Here is an 18,777-nt window from a genome sequence, read left to right on the forward strand (position 1 = left end):
TAGTTTCAGCTTACCTAAATTGACACAGTAATAATCCCCATGCCCTGATCTGTTTTGACTTGTTCAACAGACTTGGAAGACACCTCTGATTATTCCCCTCAGGAGAGTTTTTCATATGAGCTTTCAGACTTCCTAAATCCTTTAGCCTTTTTTTTTCTCTGCAGTAAGCCATCCTAAGACTTCTTTCTTTTCCTTATATTTTTGCCACTCTTGAATCATCCTCTTTCTCTTATTTGTATTCTCTGAGACTCCCCATCATTCTGTAGCTGATGTGGCTGAGTGCTAGGCAATAACCTGGCAAAGGCCCAGTTAGTCTTGGCTTATGGGAATGAGGACCTCATGGTATCCTATTTCCTCAAGATTTTTAAGCAGTTTATATGCTGAGCTAGGTGGGTGTTGTGTTTCTGTGACGATTGTTCTTTGTTAGGAAGTTTAACTTACATACATGTTTACTGAACCTGCTGCTGACTGCATCCTCTGATTTCAAGTAGGTCGGTATTTCGGTATTTTTTCCAAACAAAGAAGAGCAATGTGCATTGGCACAGCTGCTTGGTATTTTTCCTAGAATGCTGGAAAGAAGCAGACATTTATTTGTTTTTTGCCAGTCTCTTTTCTTCTAAATTGTCCCATTTGGCTTGGCCTGTTGGTTTTAGTCTATTAGAATAGCGATGTAGGAAACCATTCCTCTTGGTTTATGAGCTTGAACCCAAGTGCATCAACATGTGCCTTAGCAGGACAGAGATTTACATAAATATTTCTGTGCCATCGGATCTCTGTGAAGAGCATTTCTACGTTCCAGATGTAGGGTATAAATGTGCAAATCCCATGTGAAGATCACAGTTAACTAGCTCGTGGATGGCCCCCCAGAGAAAAGAAGTGATTCTGTATAATGCCTCTACAAACAGTAGACAAGAGACAGAGAAACCACCATTCTTTTGATGCTGTTTAAAATTTGGGCAAGAAGCCACATTTTTGTGGCAAAAAGAACTGCATTTTTTCATAATAATAAAATGAATCTTTAGCATTTCAAAATAAGCAATATTCATTTCTCAATTAGTATTAACAGCTAATCAGGGTTCAGCAGGGTACTGGAGCTCTCGTCAAACAGCAGGTAGCTTGCTTTATTTTTTCAATGCCGCTTAAAGATTATTTGAAAAATCTCCTTTAGAGACCAGTGTGCAGGGAGCCACGTACCCTCAGAATTTAAAGTGATCCAAAATACAATATTAATGATTGATGCAGAAGCTCACAGTTTGGCGCTGGGGTTTAATTAGATAAGCATTGCAGCTGTTTTTGGGTGGAGGCAACTTGATGGGATGCAAAGCTGTTTTGTGACTTCTCATCTACAGGATATCTATTGAAGCAGAAACAGAAGCAAGCTACTAGGAATTGTGATGATCATATATATATATATATATATATATATATTTTTTTTTTTGGCGCTGAAATGAGTAGAAGTTTGATTGTGGGGAGGGAGAAGCATTTTGTAATTAAAAGGGTGGGCTTGGGTCTTCTATTTTATTTTTTGATGAACTGAACACTCATAAAAACTAGTTAGTACAGCCAAGCCAAGTTCTGGCAAGGTCATATGTAACAAGCCTACATGTGTGGCTCTCTCGTTCCATACCACTTTGCATGCATAAAATTCTCTTGTCTTAAACTGGTCCTTCGCCTTTCAAGTGTTACAGTTGTAATGTCTTGTATGTAATGTCTTACTCATGCAAACAAATACCTGCAATATCTGCTTTGTAATCAATCTCTGTTCCCAAAAACTTGAGAAGAATTTAAACTGGGGTCAACAGCATTTCATTTCACTGGGTCAAAGAGATTGTCAATGTTTAATTATCATGAGTTTGGGGTCTTCTGTGTCCCAAGCTAGAAATGACTAGAATGCACTGTATAGTGCCTGTCAGCAGCTAAGCTTCAGCATGTGTGCATGACCTCTATCACATGAGACAGCTAAAGAGAACAATTTATTGAGGCTTACTGTAAATTAAATGCAGAAGACTTCATGAACGTGCACAAGAATGAGCCTTGGAGCTCTGCACGTTTAAAATGGTATTGTAAACTGATCCTTAAAACATCTCTATCCAGTAAAAAGGAACCCTGTCTAGGAATTTAGTGTTGTGAAATAATGATACTAGTCATCAATGAAGTAAATTCTTAATTGTTTATTGCCAATATGTATGAAGTTACATGTGACCACTAAGTATTATTATTTTTGTTGTATAGGTAAAGCTTCATGAGCTTTCTTCTGATTGTTAAATATCAATTTGTGTGAATTTTGAATAAAACTGACTCAGTAGAGGTAGGGGGGAAACGAATTTTTTGGAGGTGCATTCACTCTGGTTATTAAATTATCATTCCTTGCACTGGGAAGGGATTTATGTGTTGCTTTATTCCTTCCTGTTAAAGGTGTTGCAAGGTGTGCAACTTGGAATTAGAAAATTTGAAAAATTAAGTCCCGGTTTGGTCCTTTTCTAGCTATGTGATCTTGGTCAGTTTGCTAAGCCTCGAGCCTCCCTTTACTTGTTTGCAAAATGGGAGCAATAGCCCCTTCCCTCCTTCCTTCCCAGGGCAATTCTGAGGATCCAATTGGACGGAACATGTCTACAGGTTTAGACCCAAAGCTAGGTGTGTCTAATATTCTGCAAATATACTTGTAATAAATTAGTGGTGGCTTCTATGAGGCAGTTCCCTAGAGCCCATGTCATAAAGCTACTGAGAATAGATAACTCTCAAACTTTCCACTGAGCACAGGCAATGGCTGTATTTGGGTTTCCAAAGCTTTCCTAATAGTATTCTTACCAGCTGCCTTTTCTGGGTTGGTGAGGAAGGTCTGTAAGTTTATTTACATAGACATAGAGATGAGGAAAATGAGAATTTGTTCATGTTTGAATGAATGACAGACAGGTCAAGCTTGGACTGAGGCCTTCTGATCCCAAGGTGAGTGTTACTTCCTTAATAGTGGATTTTCCTGCAAACAGTCTGCAAATAAATGGAAATAGATAGGTGGGTTATCAAGGAAATATGTGGTTAACTTTGAAATGAAAGAGTGAAGATGTCAACAAAGCAGGTAATTCATTAGAGCAGATCAGTAAGCCTAACAGCAGGGTTGCCATGAGATAGGCTATAGCTGACTGCCTTGTATATATATGAGAGTTGGCTATGTTGTGGATTTTTGTAAAGTAGAACATACTCATTTTAGTTGTATGCAATAATTGTCGATTACTTGCAAGTGATGCTTCTATGCTTGTTCTTTTGAAAAAAATTGATAAACATATGGTTCCTCTGTGTCTTTTCTAATTTATGCTGACGGAAAAGCTGACGACAGTAAGTTGTAGGATTATTGCAATACTCCATCAAAATCTCTGAGGATAAAAATGGATTATAGTGCTTTAAACATCACCATACACCCTAAAGGCAATCAATAAGAATAACTCTTGGTGGATTTAATTGATGAACCAAAGCCTGATGGTATACTGAGTGAAAGGTAGACATGAATATTTTGGATAAAGGAGATGGGTGAAATATAGGAAATACTAATAAAAAGTTAATGCATAGGTAATAAATATAGGTCTTGAAATGTACAGTCAAACACTTAACTCATAGAATAATGATAATCATGATGAATGGTAACAGCAATTACTTTTATTTATTGGTGCCTATTCATCTTCCAATCCAGTGAATAGTTTTTTTTTTTTCAGTGTTTTAGCTTGAGTTCTCTTTTCTTCCTCTATATATACTGTCCTTGGTCTTCATTGTCCACACTAAGGCTACATTTTCCATTTGGGTAGCAAGGACCTAACTTAAGCAACCTCTCACATGCCTTAGTCGTGCATACCTCTGTACACTCCCATAGCATTTTTCATATGCTTCCATTATATCAGTCAGTTAAAATCATGGATCTGAATGAGGTGGCCTATAGAGAGAAGATAAGAGGAGAAGGGTAGAGGTCCCATAATCCATAATTAAGGAACATCAACATTTTATAGGTTAAATAAAAGATTTCAGAAACATAGCAAATGAGTAGCCAGAGGGATAGGAGCACAATCAAGAAAGGTCGGTGTCACTGTGGAAATCCAAAGGAAGAAAGTGTTTTACAAAGAATGGTTGGTGAGTAGGTCTGAGGTATCAGATAAGGTGAGGACTTAAAAATGCCTATTGGATCAACCGGTATGGAAGCCAGCCAGTAGTGGACTTGGCCAGAGCTGAAATCAGATGGGTGAAAATTAGAGCTCTGTGGATAGAGAAATAAGAGTTGAGTAAACGGAAACAGAAAGTACAGGCAAATATGTCACCTAGAGTTACTTTAACATCAATGACACTATTTTCCATTTATTCCCTCAGAGTTACAGTTAAAACAAGCTGTGAAGGATTCCATCCAGAAAGGCCTCCCATCCATCTGGAGCTAATGCTATTTCCAGCACTTGGTGAGGCTCCTGAGTACCAAACAATCTTGTTGCCAGCCCACCTGGTCTAGGATTTCCGGGGGCATCTGGCTTGTTCCAGAGAGGTCCAAGTTCTTCAATTCATCAGTGACTCTAATCCATCAGAGACTTTCAGATCCAGTTCTGTGGAAATTTCTAGGCCACTTATTTCCCTCATAACTCACCCAACTGTTTTAGTCAAACTGAAAAAATTCTCCAGTCACCATCCTTTTCAAAGTCCCAGCCCCCCGTGGTTCTGTTTCCTACTCCTTGAACCAGATATAATTGTTCTCCTCCTAACCTTTCCCACTAGACTCTATTTAATTGCAGACAGCTTCATTTACACCCCTAACCTACTCACAGATTCTTCATCCGGTTTCCTGGCTTTCACTCAAACGTTCTCTCTCAAGTGGACACTCTCGTTTAGGTTGGGATTCTTCTTGCTCCCCAGGTAACTTGAAAATCTTTACTCTTCCATAACCTTCTGGTCACTCCCCTCTTTTAGGGGGCCCCTGGGCTCACTGTTAATCTTTTCATCTCAAATGTGTAGAATCTGCTTTTCATCCCAGGCTCTTAGCAACTTTTTTTCCTTAAGAAACCAGGAAGCTGGTAGGACCTACCATCCAAATATATTTCAAAGCTAATCACCTTCCCTGCTTGCACCTTTCCGAGGCTACCACAGTCTTTTATCTGGGCTGCAATAGCCTCGTTAATCAGCTTCCTCTTGCCCTAATAGTCAATTTTCTACTCAGCTACCAGAGGAATCTCCCTAAAATGTATCACAGCATGTCGTGCTCCTACTCAAAACCCCGTTGGGGTTTTTCATCCGTCTGAGACAGATCCAAAGCACTCTGGGGTCAGCCCCTGTCCATATCCCTGCCTTATCTCCTACCATATCCCCTTTAGGCTGCTCCCACCATGCTGGAATCGTCAGACTATATATACCAAACTTGTTCCCTTCTCATGGTCTCTGGCTGGAGAGCTCCTTTTGCAGACATCCACATGGCTTACTCCTCATTTCATTCAGCTCCCTGTTCAAATGTCAATGATCAGAGAGCTCCCTGATCACTTTATCTTGAATAGTCCCTTCTTCTCCCTGACCCCATCACTCTCAACCTCACACTGTGCGAACTTTACAGCCACAATTATAGCATCCATAATTTTTTACAGCGTTTGTTTAGGCCTCTTTCCTCCATTAGAACCTCAGTGCCTCGAAGGAAGGCATTTTCTCGTCTTACTCACCTGTCTCAGCACACAGAGCTGAGTTTAGTATATCATATGTGCTAAATAAATGTGCATTAAATGAACAGCTGAAGAAGCTCACACTCCTTGTTTCCTTAGTCTGACATTTTCTTCCCCATGAATTTCCTATTGAATTCATACTTTTCAAGTCTCAGCTCAAATGCCACCTCTTCCGTGACGCTCACTGTGATACATATATCCTCTCCAGCAACTACACTGAAATGAACTCTTTTTTGCTTTTAGCACATTCCTGGGTCAGAAATGTTGAGAAGAACATAGTTTGGTTTACAGAAAGAACATGGGTTACATAGACTCAGACAGACCTGGGCTCATGTAGATTCAATGATTTATTCTGTATGACCTTTGATAAGTCACTTAACCTCTCTGAGCCTCAATTTTCCCATCTTTGGAAAGTTGATGATATCCAAATCAGAAGGCAGTGATGGGGATTCAGTGAAATGAAGAATATTAAGCTCTCAGCATATGCTCAGTGCTCTGTAAGTGCACCCCCACTCCTTGCATCCCGCTAGGCATTAGAGTTAGTTGTTTATCTCTCTCATTAGATGGAAAAGAATGTCAGGGCAGGCAAGACACTCTTACTAGAGAGTCTAACACAATGTTTAGTAAGTGCTCAAAGAATATTTGACAGGTTAAGCCAAATTTTCTTAGCATGCTATCTTCCAAATTTTTTCATTCCTGGTACTTACGAAAAACGATAATGTTTGTATGGAACACCGGGGTCACCCAAAGGGTGTTTGGGAGCAATAACACAGGGCTTGGTGAAAAAATGAAGTACATTTCCTTTCCTTATATGATAAGGAAAACCAAATATTGAGAAGTATTTTAAATATTTTATTTGTATACAACTTTAAGATATAATCTCTTTCAATACTGGAGTCAGGAAGTTTACAGAGGATGCTTTCAAAATACATTTTTTAAATTACTGTAGAATATTTACAAACATTAATAACTGCCAAGACACTGGTAGTCTGTTCTGAAGAATACCTGTTAGGAAGATCAGCTTTAATCAATGCTTATCCGAAGTTCCAGACTCTTTTCTGAGGAAACTGATTGGCCACAGGTGGTGGCCTAGAGGAAGGCAGGTGGCAGGAATTAGGACAGCATGGCTTGTCTGTGCCCAGGCATGTGGCTAGGAATCAACAAATAACATTGCCTAATATCTCTTGACTTTTGTCTGAGCCCAATTTCCTCTGTCTTTACTTTAAAAAGGGACATCGATCAACTAATGTCCTTCGTTAAAATGCAGGAATGTTCTGACAAGGTTACTGATGTATTTTGGGCATGACTCATATTTGTTTTTCCGGGTTTCTGGTTCTGGGTAGCATGTGGGTTGGCCTTGATTGCTGTACCATTCTGGAATGACTTTGAAGGATACTGTTGATTCCAAGGGACCCACGGCCTGCCAAAACCATGTTCCAGGAAAAGAGACGGAAGGGAAGCAGAGATGTATAACCTCAGGGATTGGAAGATTAGAAAGACGTAGCCATCTGCTACTGCTCCCACTTAGCTCTTAGGTGGCTGTTATTACAGGAGTATTTTTACAGGTGCATATTTGTATTATGTTTGCCCTCCACCTGTCTTTCTGGGTTCATTTTGAAGTACTGAAGGCAATGCAGGGAGCCCTTTGGCTCTGTAAAACAGCAGGACGGCTCAGAGTGCTGCCTGGTAGGAGATCTATCCTGACATTCTGGTATAGTTCCATATCCAAGGATGGGAAGGGCATTTGATGGCAGAGATGGGAGTGAGGGCTCAGAGGGGCACAAATTTGGCCAGAGGAAAGATACTGAGCAGACATTTTGGGACATCTGCAAGATAACTTCAATTCCTTCATATTTGCCAAACTGAAATACTTGGGGGACATGTTAAGCCCAATAAGACAGAGTACAATCAGAATAAAGTAGACTCACATATATGTGGGCACATAAATATTTCTGCCTTTATAATCTAACTTTACAAGTGGTACACAAAAGGCCACGTCACCTGGGCCTCAATGAAATGTCTCTTCAGGTTATGGCTCCATTTTGCTTTTGGGAGTTTCCATTTAGAGGGATGCTTTGTTATAAGATCTTGAGAGTTCCAAGCTTTCTCTCTGTCTGGCACAGATTTTTATCATTTGTTTATGTTCTTATATTAAATGCAACTCAATTATTAAACATCTACCATGAAGCCAGCACTCTAATAGGTGCTGGGGACACAAGGCTGAATAAAATGGCCCAGTGGTAAAAAACAGACATTTAAGTCCACAGGTTACTCAGCGTGATGTGTGCTATAATGAAGGTAGTAGAGTGCACCATGGAGAGAGAAGAGAGGAGTTCTAAAATCCTCCTGAGCTGTCAGAGGAGTTTTATATAAAAGGTAATGACTATGCCTGCATTCTTGTCCCCAGGAATAAGTAAATATTATATTGATGAAGAATATGCAGAGAATAGAATGGTCATCCAAGAAGATGGAACAGCACATGCAAAGGTCCTGAAGTATAAAACAGTATAGCCCATTGAAGCCAAAACAGCACATGTAAAGACCCTGAGGTGTGAAACAGCCTGACCCATTCTAGGGACAAGGGGCAGCAAGTAGTTTGATAAGGTGAGAATGCAAGTGGTTTAGAAGCGGGAATAGTAGGTGAGCCAGGGGATGTAGGTAAGTAATAGATTATGAAGGGTTTCATTTGACAAGCCGAGGGTTTTCTTTTTCCTTTCCTTTTCTTTTCTTTACTTTTCTTTGCTTTTTTCTTTTCTTTTCTTTCTTTCTTTTTTTTTTTTTTTAGGCGAGGCAACCCTTGGTTGACCTCACAGATTGCAAGGACCTCGTCAGCTTACAATCCCTTATAGTATGTATGTATGTATGTATGTATGTATGTATGTATGTATGTATGTATGTATTTTATGCCTACAGCACCTGGTCTTCCTAGGTGGTCACCCATCCAAGCATTAACCAGGCCCGCCCCTGCTTAGTTTCCAAGATCAGAGGGGATCGGGCTTGTTCAGGGAAGCATGGCCGTAGACCAAGGACTTTCTTATGAAAGCAATGGAGAGAGGATAAATTAGTGTGAGTAGGTGGCAGCATGGTTATATTTTAATTTGAAAGCAATTGGCTTGGTGGCAATGAAAAGAATAAAATGAAGGGCAATTAAATTTGAGGCAAGATGGCCCAGAGATAATGAGGGTCCGAATTATAGAGGTGCTAGCAGGGATGGAGAGGAGGAGAGGATTTTGAGGAATATTTATAGAAAGCAATATAGACAGAACTTAGTGTCTGCATAAATATCAATTTCAAGAACAAGGAAACGTTAAGGATGACTTCCAAATTTCTATGCAGGGTAACTGGCAAGTGGAGATGTTATTAAGGGACATATGGATTCAGCAGAAGAGGATATGAAAAGGAGAGAGATAAGAACAAGAATTCCACTGGCGTACCTCGACTTGGAATTTCCAAATGAATATTCCTCAGATTCCATTTTTTGCATAATAATCTTCAGCTCGAATAAGAACCCCACAGTGCCAACCTGTCATTATGTAGCTTTGATAACTGGCTCCAAACCCATTTCTGTTCTCCCTCCCGCAACTCCTCCACGTAAACCCACTTGTTTTCCTGTAGTCCTTCCATTTCTCTTCCTTGCTTATAAGTACTTTTCTTTTCAGGCCAACTTGAAGCCTCATCATCCTTGTATGACTTCCCTTGATAACCCACCTAATGTTAATGTCCCCTCAGCAGCACCATGTGACACTATACATTATTCTGTGTCTACATCCTACCTTCTCTGACAGAGATGGGGCATCTAACATGATGGGGGTGATCATGTGTAGCTGAGGGGCATGAACATGATTGGCCAAATGGAAAATGTTTCATGTCCGAGGGTGCTGGAGATTACTGAGTATGTTTGCAGCAGATCAAAGTAGTGACGTGGGCTGATCTGTGGGGATAGGGAGACTCATTCATTCCTCCATTGAGCCTCTGTTCTGGCAACAGCACCCTCAGTGTTCTGGATCTTTACTTTTGCTAGGATTCCCTATGGGTTTGGGATGCTTTTGCCTGCAAAGGGAGAACCAGCAGGTGTCCTTGCTCCCTAGGTCAGCTGGCCACCACCGACCTCATCCAATGACACACTTCACACTGCTCTTCCTCTCCTTTTCTATTTTCTGCAGTACTGTGGCTGAGCAATCTGGGGGCTCATCTGACAAATAGAAGACCTCCTTGGTCATAAAGTCCTCCTTCCAGTAGGGAGCAGTGCTGCATTTCCACAAGCTGACCAGGACTTTGGCTTGGGTGCTATGGTAGATGGTTACCAGCAGTCTCTCATCCTCCATCAACCAGGATTTTCACCTGTGCACTTGACCTTCTTGATATCAATATATGAGGCTATTGAGAGTTAATATACAAATATATCAGGCTACGTTTGCTCTTAAGGGCAGAGACCCTGCCATATTCCTTTAGTACCTAGCATTCAGCATATAATAGTGCTTAGTAAATGTTGTTGTAAAGGTTTGTGACAAGGTAAATTTGTTTGGAATAATAATATTTTACATACATATATATGTGTGTGTATATATATATGTTCACATATAATACAATCTTATTTTCATTACACTGTTTTTATTTAGTACTTATTTTGTGTCAGGCATTATTCCAGGTACTCTACTATGTTATTTCTAATCCTTTCAACACTTTCATTAAGTTTGTTCTTATTGTTTCAGACATGTATTTATTGAAACTTCATGAAGTTAAGTTACCGTCCAAGGCCCGAAAAAGTTCCTGAACTAGGGTTTAAAATAGGTTTATTTTAGCATCACTCTGCCCGACTTCAAATTATACTACAAGGTGACAGTAATCAAAACGGCATGGTATTGGCAGAAAAACAGACACACAGACCAGTGGAACAGAATCGAGAGTCCAGAAGTAAATCCATACTTATATGGACAAATGATTTTCGACAAAACAGCCAAAAACATAGAGTGGAGAAAGGAAAGCCTCTTCAATAAATGGTGCTGGGAAAACTGGAAAGCCACCTGCAAAAGAATGAAACTAGACTGTTGCCTGTCATCACACACCAAAATTAACTCAAAATGGATTAAGGACCTGAATATAAGACCTGAAACAATAAAACACATAGAAAAAAACATAGGAATGAAACTCAAGGGCCTTGGACTTAAAGAGGATTTTATGAATTTAACCTCAAAGGAAAGGGAAGTAAAAGCAAAAATAAATGAATGGGACTACATCAAACTAAAAAGCTTCTGCTCAGCTAAAGAAATCATCAACAAGGTAAAGAGACAACCATCTGAATGGGAAAATATATTTGCAAGTAACACCTCTGATAAGGAACTAATCTCCAAAATATACAAAGAACTCATATGACTTAATAATGACAAAAAAAAAGAAAGATCCAATCAAAAAATGGGCAGAGGACCTGAACAGACACTTCTTCCTGGAGGACTTATAAATGGCCAATAAATAAATGAAAAGATACTCAATATCGTTAGCTATTAGAGAAATGCAAATCAAAACCACGATGAGATACCATCTCACACCTGTTAGAATAGCTATAATCAACAGGACAAGTAATAACATGTTGGAGAGGGTGTGGAGAAATAGGAACCCTCATACACTGCTGATGGGACTGCAAATTGGTACAGCCACTGTGGAAAACAGTGTGGAGGTTCCTCAGAAAACTAAGAATTGATCTACTATATGATCCAGCAATCCCTCTACTGGGTATTTACCCCAAAGACTTGAAAACCCATATTTGAAAAGATATTTGCATGTCAATGTTCATAGTAGCATTATTCACAGTGGCCAGGACATGGAGGCAACCAAAGTGTCCTGTGATAGATGATTGGCTAAAGAAGCTGTGGTACATATAAACAATGGAATATTACTCAGCCATAAGAAGGGATGAAATACTGCTATTTGCAACAACATGGATGGACCTTGAAATAATCATGCTTAGTGAAATAAGCCAGACAGAAAAGGTTGAAAATCACATGATATCACTTATATGTGTGATATAAACCTAAAAGCAACAAATGAGCAGGACAAACAAACAGAGACTCAGGGACATGGGCAATGGACTAGTGGTTATGAGAAGGGAAGGGGGAGAGGGGGAAAATAAATAAACTGTTAAAAAAAACTTAAAATAAAAAAGAAGCTAAAAAAATAGGTTTATTTTTAGCCACACTCGTGCTTTTTCACAAGCTAATTTTTTGCCAGTAACTACTTTTGACAATAAAGTCTATGTGTAAGCCCGCATCATCACATTCTTCTTGGGTCTGTTTGGCTCTATCATATGTTTTTTACCGTATGCATCTACCAACCCTGTGTATCAGCATACATGCACAAACACACGTGTGTACAGATGCACACACTTTGCTCTTCTAACTCACTCATATCCTACACTCCACTGGGAATAAGGGCCCTTACTATTCTATAAGTTGTTTAGTACTTTCTTTTATGCTTTGTGTGTGTGTGTGTGTGTGTGTGCGCGCACACATTATTCTGTGTTATTAGAGTTTTTGGTTATTTAAGTCTTAGGAAGAAATACTTATCAATGTGTAAAACTGCCTTTTGCTAGACTTAAATATTTCGGCTATTTTTGAGGAAAAGAATGCTAGTTTTCTAACATAAATCACTATATTTTGCAGGTTTTTTCTCTGATATGTTAGTCTTCATATTTTCCTCCATTTTTTTTCTCTTTTAATGCTTTCTTCAATATTTTCCTTTTGCATCTGGGTCTTCCATATTGGGGTTTCCTTCGAGACTTCTTGCTGTAAAATACTGAGCCATTTTATTGTAGTACTGTGACTTATTGTGGTAAGATCAATTTAATGGCAAGTAAATGCTTATGTGCCAAGACCAATAATCAAAACCCATTCCTCACTGGCTTCCCTGCTTCTAGCATGGCTCCCCTGCAGTCAATCCTTCATGCAGCTGCCAAATTCATTTTTCTCACCTGCTGCTCTGACAGTGTCACCTCTCTCATCAAACCCCCACGGTGGCTTGCTATTACCCATCATGTCCATCCGTGCCTGAAGCCACCCCCTTAGCTTCCAGACCCTCACTCTCATTTTATATAGTTTCCTACCTTCTAGACCTATCCAGAATTCTGCTGTAAATGCATATACTTTATTCCTAGTGTCATTCCGCAGTATATTAATTGCCGGTGGATTCCTAATGGATTTCTGAATGCTGCCCCCTTTACCTCTAAATCTCTTCTCAAGACTTCCAGCCCCCAACCCTACTCTTTTTCAAAGATTATCTGCTGAAATTTTACTTCTTTCTCAAAGTCTTTATCATACAATAGAATAATAGCTTGTACTCTGTATATTTCATTTATTTTTTATTTTAAATTATGGTCAAATGCACACAATATAAAATTTACCATCTTAACCATTTTTAAGTGTACAGTTCACTACTGTTAAGTAGATTCACACTGTTGTGCAATGAATCTCCAGAAATCTTTTCATTTTGCAAAACTAAAATATTATATCCATTAAACAATAATTCTCCATTCTTCCTCCCTCTAGCGTTTGCAACCATTGTTCTACTTTATGTCTCTATGAATTTGACTATTCTAGATACCTCATATAAATGGCATCACACAATGTTTGCTTTTTTGTGACTGGGTTATTTCACTAAACATAATGTCCTCAAGGTTCATCCATGTGTTGCAGCATGTGTCAGAATTTTCTTCCTTTTAAGGTTGAATAACATTCCATTTAATGGATATGCCACATATTTTATTCAGTCATCTGCTGCTGGAAATTTGGGTTACTTCTGCCTTTTGGCTATTGTAAATGGTGTTGCTATGAACATGGATGAACAAATAAAAATATCTCTTTGAGATCTTGTTTTCAATTCTTTGGGATATATACCATTTGTACATCTTTAAACTTAGAAAAGTAGTTTTCAAGATTTGCTTAAAGAGGGAAAAACAAAAGCAACTATGTAGCGATTTCAAATGATTCATAGTGACAGATATGCTAATATTAAGATAGGTCGCGTCTGCTCCAGAATCCAATGGTAAAAAATGAACTATGAATGGCATTTATTTGTTGGCTAGTTCAAACCTCAGAAGCAGTGGGAGGAATGCTAATCTGAAAAACTGTAGTGTGATTAGCTGAATAAGTAACCTAAAGTAAGTATACTTTAAGTATAAGTGTTTTAGCTCTTTTTCATCTTATGGCACTTATTGCAGTTCTGTGATGTCAAAATAATATGACTGTGGTAGAGAATATGAAAGCACAGAAATGTGTGTGTGGTTTGCTAGGTGAAAAGTACACACCCCTTCCATGCTAAGAGATATTCTCCCAGGTAATTCTGGTTGCCCCTCTCACATCCCTCATAGGTTGCTCCAGGTGTAGAGAGCCTCCAGAAGCTGGGCTGGCGTACATTCGCGTTATAAGAATTGGTTTTGTCTCTCTGGCATGGCCCCTCTATTAAATGTGGCTCCTTTCTCTCACTTTATACCTGATTTTACCTGTGACTCTTAGTCCTCTTAGGGAAAAAAGAGATGAGAAAAGAGGACCCCAAGGAAAAGTGCACCAAGGACAAGAATTGTCCTCTAAGACCCATGGCAGAGCTGGCCCACCTTTCCCTCTTCCAGGCAGGAGGCCACTTGAGGCTGTGCTCCAGAGGCAGAGGCCTTTCCACGTGGAAATCAAATTTTGAACAACTTCTGTGATCATACTTAAGTGGCGGCACTAGCACTGTAGCTCTTTGTCCTTGACCTTGACCCTATTGTAAGACACCTCTCCCCAGGTGTGCCTGTGTGTGGCCTTCGGCCCTTATCTACAATGGCGTTTGCCATTGCATGGGTCATATGGACATCCTCTTTGTCCTACAGAGATTGTCCCATCTTCCCCATTGAGTTTCACCTTATGTAGCTCAGAATTAAAAAAGCAAAAGAAAGAAAGAGAGAAAGAGAGAAAGAAAGAAAGAAAGAAAAAGAAAGAAAGAAAAGCTTTACATTTCAGTTTTCTTTCTTCAGTTTCCCCAATAAAGATATTACTTAAGATGATTTTGTTAGGCAAGAGAAGACTAATACAAAACAAATAATTTGAAGAAAAGCCCTGCATTTACTCCCCTGACGCCTCACTTGTTATTTTTTACATCTTCATCTGGCAAATTCGATCAAAAAGAAACCGATCTATCCACTTTCATTCATTCATTCATTCATTCATTCATTTGCATGTAAATATATTGGGACATTGGTTAATGAAATTATAAAGGTTTCCACTTTCATTCATTCATTCATTCATTCATTCATTTGCATGTAAATATATTGGGACATTGGTTAATGAAATTATAAAGGTTTCAAGTACAATTCCATAATACTGTATATTGCATTGTGTGTTCACCATTTAAAGTCAAATCTCCTGTCACCGTGACTTCTTTTACTCTTTCCTACATCCCCTTTCCCTCTGGTAACCACTATACTGTTGTCTGTGCCTATGAGTTTTTGTTTGTCTTGTTTGTTGCTTTCAGTTTTATATTCCACATATGAGGAAAATCATATGGTTTTCAACTTTTCCCATCTGACTTACTTCATTTAGTGTCACGTTCTCAAGATCCATTCATGTTGTCGCAAATGGCAGTATTTCACCTTTTTGTTTTATGGCTGCGTACTATTCCACTGTATATATGTACCACATCTTCCTTTTCCAATCATCTATCGAAGAACTCTTCGATTGTTTCTATATCTTGGCCACCATGAATAGTGCTGCAATGAACATCGGGGTGCATGTAATTTTATGGATAAATGTTTTTAAATTTTGGGGGTAGATACCCAGAAGACAGATTGCTGGGTCATATGGTATCTTTATTCTTAATTTTTTGAGGAACGTCATACTGTTTTCCATAGTGGCTGTACCAATTTACATTCCTGCCAGCAGCATACCTTTTATCCACTTTTACTTTTTAACAGAGCTATGGAATTTCTCACAGTAGAGGAATTCTGAAAAACCCAATCAATAGAGCAAATTAGAGGTACCATTCTCATTTAAAAGTTTAGATCCCCATGGGATCAAAATGGAAAGCCAGGATTCCTTAATTTTGGCCTACCTCCTTTCTCTCTCTTCAGGGTTATTCTTGTTGCTAGCTCATCTTCCCACTTAATCCCCATCCATTTTGGGGATATGGGAATATGCCATCCATCTTTCTGGACTTTTTATTTGGGATCCAGGATCCAAAATTGGCCCTCATCCTTGATGTTATTCACAGTAGGTCAAAGGAAATGAAAATAATAAAGGGATTTGAAATTCTATAGGTCAGCAGTTAACAGAGCAGACCTCTTGCTTCTCCTTAATAGGGGCAAGATATATATTAATAGATAACTATAGAAAAATTCTTTAAAAGGTCTTTAATGCTTTCTACTCCCCAAATAATTAAGACATGTTTTCACAACTATGTCTTATTTTTATCAGAATTTCTTTTGGTGGCTTTTAAGCAACAAGGCCACAGCTTTTGACATAAACTCATTAAAATGAATGAAGAGACCAGAGGAAAATGTCCAATGTCACTGATGCTATATAGTGGGCAGAAAAGAAGGACCTATGCTGGGTTCTGTTTATCCTTTCAGATGTCTAAGCTGTTGAATCAGTAAGACCCTGCGCATGGCATCTTAGCAGAAATGACTCGAGTTTTTTCTTGGTCATCTAAACTGTGGTGTGTACCTTACTGAGTGGCTCTGATATTTTTCACATCATATTGGTTTCTCCCTAATACACTGTTTATAATAGAGTGAAATGAAAACTAAGATGGTGTGTGTGTGTGTGCACACAAATAAAACCTACTTTAATTCTTGCAACTACCTACAAAGTATCCACTGTTATCCTCCTTTTATGAATGCAAAAACCAAAGGTCAGAGAAGTGACACTATTTGTTTGACATCTCACAGTAAGTGACAAAGCTGGAATTTGCACTAGTGTTCTCCACTTGCAAAGTGATGTTCTTTTCAGCAATATCGTGCTGTTCATTTGATTGTAAAAACAATGATTATCAATCAATCCCTCACCCCACCATTTTCTCTCAAATGATGTCTGGCTGATAATAGTTGCCCAACAGTTTTTAATTCCATTTCTTTCTTTTCCTCCCTCTCCTATCTGGCCAATTTTCTTTGCTGAAAGCATTCACAGATTATCAAAATTCCCCAAACAGTTCAAATCAGTTCTGTGTATGAGCAGAATATAGAATCTGTCATAATGTGGGCTACCCAAAAATTATGTTTTTATACACTATGCTTTTCAAACTGGGGCCAATCAACTTGTCATTCATTGAAATGTTTTCAGCACATATTATGCTGACACACGAGGATGCATATGTTACATTTATAGAACAAGTTTTAAAATATGGTAATTCCACTGGCATCAATTCATTGTTAACCAAAGACGAGGTCATTTAGATGCATTGAGCATGGCTCTTCTGGATCACTCAGTTACTTGTGATTTTCCCCAAGCTTTAAAAAAATTCTCCTACAAGGATATAAAAAACAAAATTGCATCCTTCTGATAAAGCAGGAAAATGATTAAATATACCATAGATATTGCAGAAATGGTACCATATTCAGTTAATTACAATGTCAGTTTATAAAGTTTCATCTCACACTGTGTCTGAAGTTTTGTAATAGGGTTTCTACCGTAAGAAGTTGGGCAAAGAGCTCCTTTATTGAGGGTCCCTTTAAGTAAAATGCAGGGTGACTGGTTAGTTTTCTTGAAAATAATATCAGTGCAGATTGAGGACAGGAAGATGGTGCTAAGGATTTAACTTCACAACTGTGTTTCTTGTTCTGGAGAAGTCCAAACTATGGCTATAGGAAGTATGTGAGGCTAGGATGAGCACCATACCAGGAAGTCATATCTCAGCCAATGAATGTCTGCAATAGTCCAGACTTGTACACCCAACAGCCTTCTCAACATCTTCTCCTAGGTGAACATCTTATACTCCACTTGCCTGGAACTGACCCTATGTTTCTCTTCCCCAGATGTGTCCACTTAATTTTATCCCCTCAGTGCTTGGCAATACCATGCTTCCAGTTGCCCAGGCCAAAAACTTTAGATTAGAGATAGCCCTAATTCCTCTCTTTCTCTTACACCACATACCCAAACCCTCAGCATATTCTGTTGGCTTTGTCTCCACCATACGTCCAGATTCTGGTCACTTCTCACCAGCTCCACAGCCAACACCTTAGTCTAAGCCACTATCATCTCCAGGCTGAATGACTACAATAGCCTCTTACTGCTTTTTCTGTTCCATCCTTGTCCTAGACAGACTGTTATCAGTCTAGCAGCCTTGTTAAGACCAAGGAAAGATCATGTTCCTCCTCTTTCAAAATACTCTACTGCCTCCTCATTTTCCTCAGAGTAAAAGCCACAATCCTTCCATCGATCTGCCCAGCTCCCCAGTCTCACCCCTCTGTTCCTTCTCTGGTCTCTCTCGCAGCTATCTCCCTCCCTACCCTCTACTCCAGCTGCAGTGGCTTCCTTGTTCTTCTTAACCACCAAACCTACTCAACGTCTGAGTCTGGATTCATTACTGATGTTCTATCAAGTGTCCTTGTCTAGTGTCTTTTGAGTATGTTCCAAAAATCATCTCAACACCTGGAGAAAGCATAACCCATGCATCTATTTAATCAATGAGACAAATCAGTTCTATTTCCAAAGTATGTGTCTAATTGGTTCTCTTTTCATCATTGCCATTGTCAGTAATCCTGCCCTCCCCCCCAAAAAAAGTTATTATTTATGTCTGGACTAGTGCCTTCCAGCTCTGTATTCTTTTTGCTCTGCCTGGATGTGCCTTCCAGAGATATTCGTATGGCTAATTCCCACACCTCTTTCAAGTCTTTACTCAAATGTTTCCTTTTCAAGGAGGTCTATCTTGACCATTGTATTTAAAATTACAATCTGTGTATTTTTCTACTAGAATGTAAACTCCATGAAAGCAGGCATTACTCTCTTTTTAAAAAAAACTGATGTATCTTAAAAACTTAGAACAGGGTCTGGCAATAGTAGATGCTAATTGTGTCTTAGTTTAATGAGTGAATAAGTTGGAAAGTCCTAGTTCCAGACTAGAATTTGACATTGTGGGTCTTTGGGCA

The 18,777-nt window shown here is 39.0% G+C and overlaps 1 pseudogene; it reads right to left on the reverse strand.

Annotated features, from left to right (window-relative positions):
- Positions 1–8,576: 8,576 nt before the first annotated feature.
- On the reverse strand, positions 8,577–8,695 carry LOC120591885 (uncharacterized; annotated as a pseudogene).
- Between the last annotated feature and the right edge of the window lie 10,082 nt (positions 8,696–18,777).

This window comes from Pteropus medius, unplaced genomic scaffold (assembly GCF_902729225.1).
Source record: "Pteropus medius unplaced genomic scaffold, Ma_sr-lr_union100, whole genome shotgun sequence".
Classification (NCBI taxonomy): Eukaryota; Metazoa; Chordata; class Mammalia; order Chiroptera; family Pteropodidae; genus Pteropus; species Pteropus medius.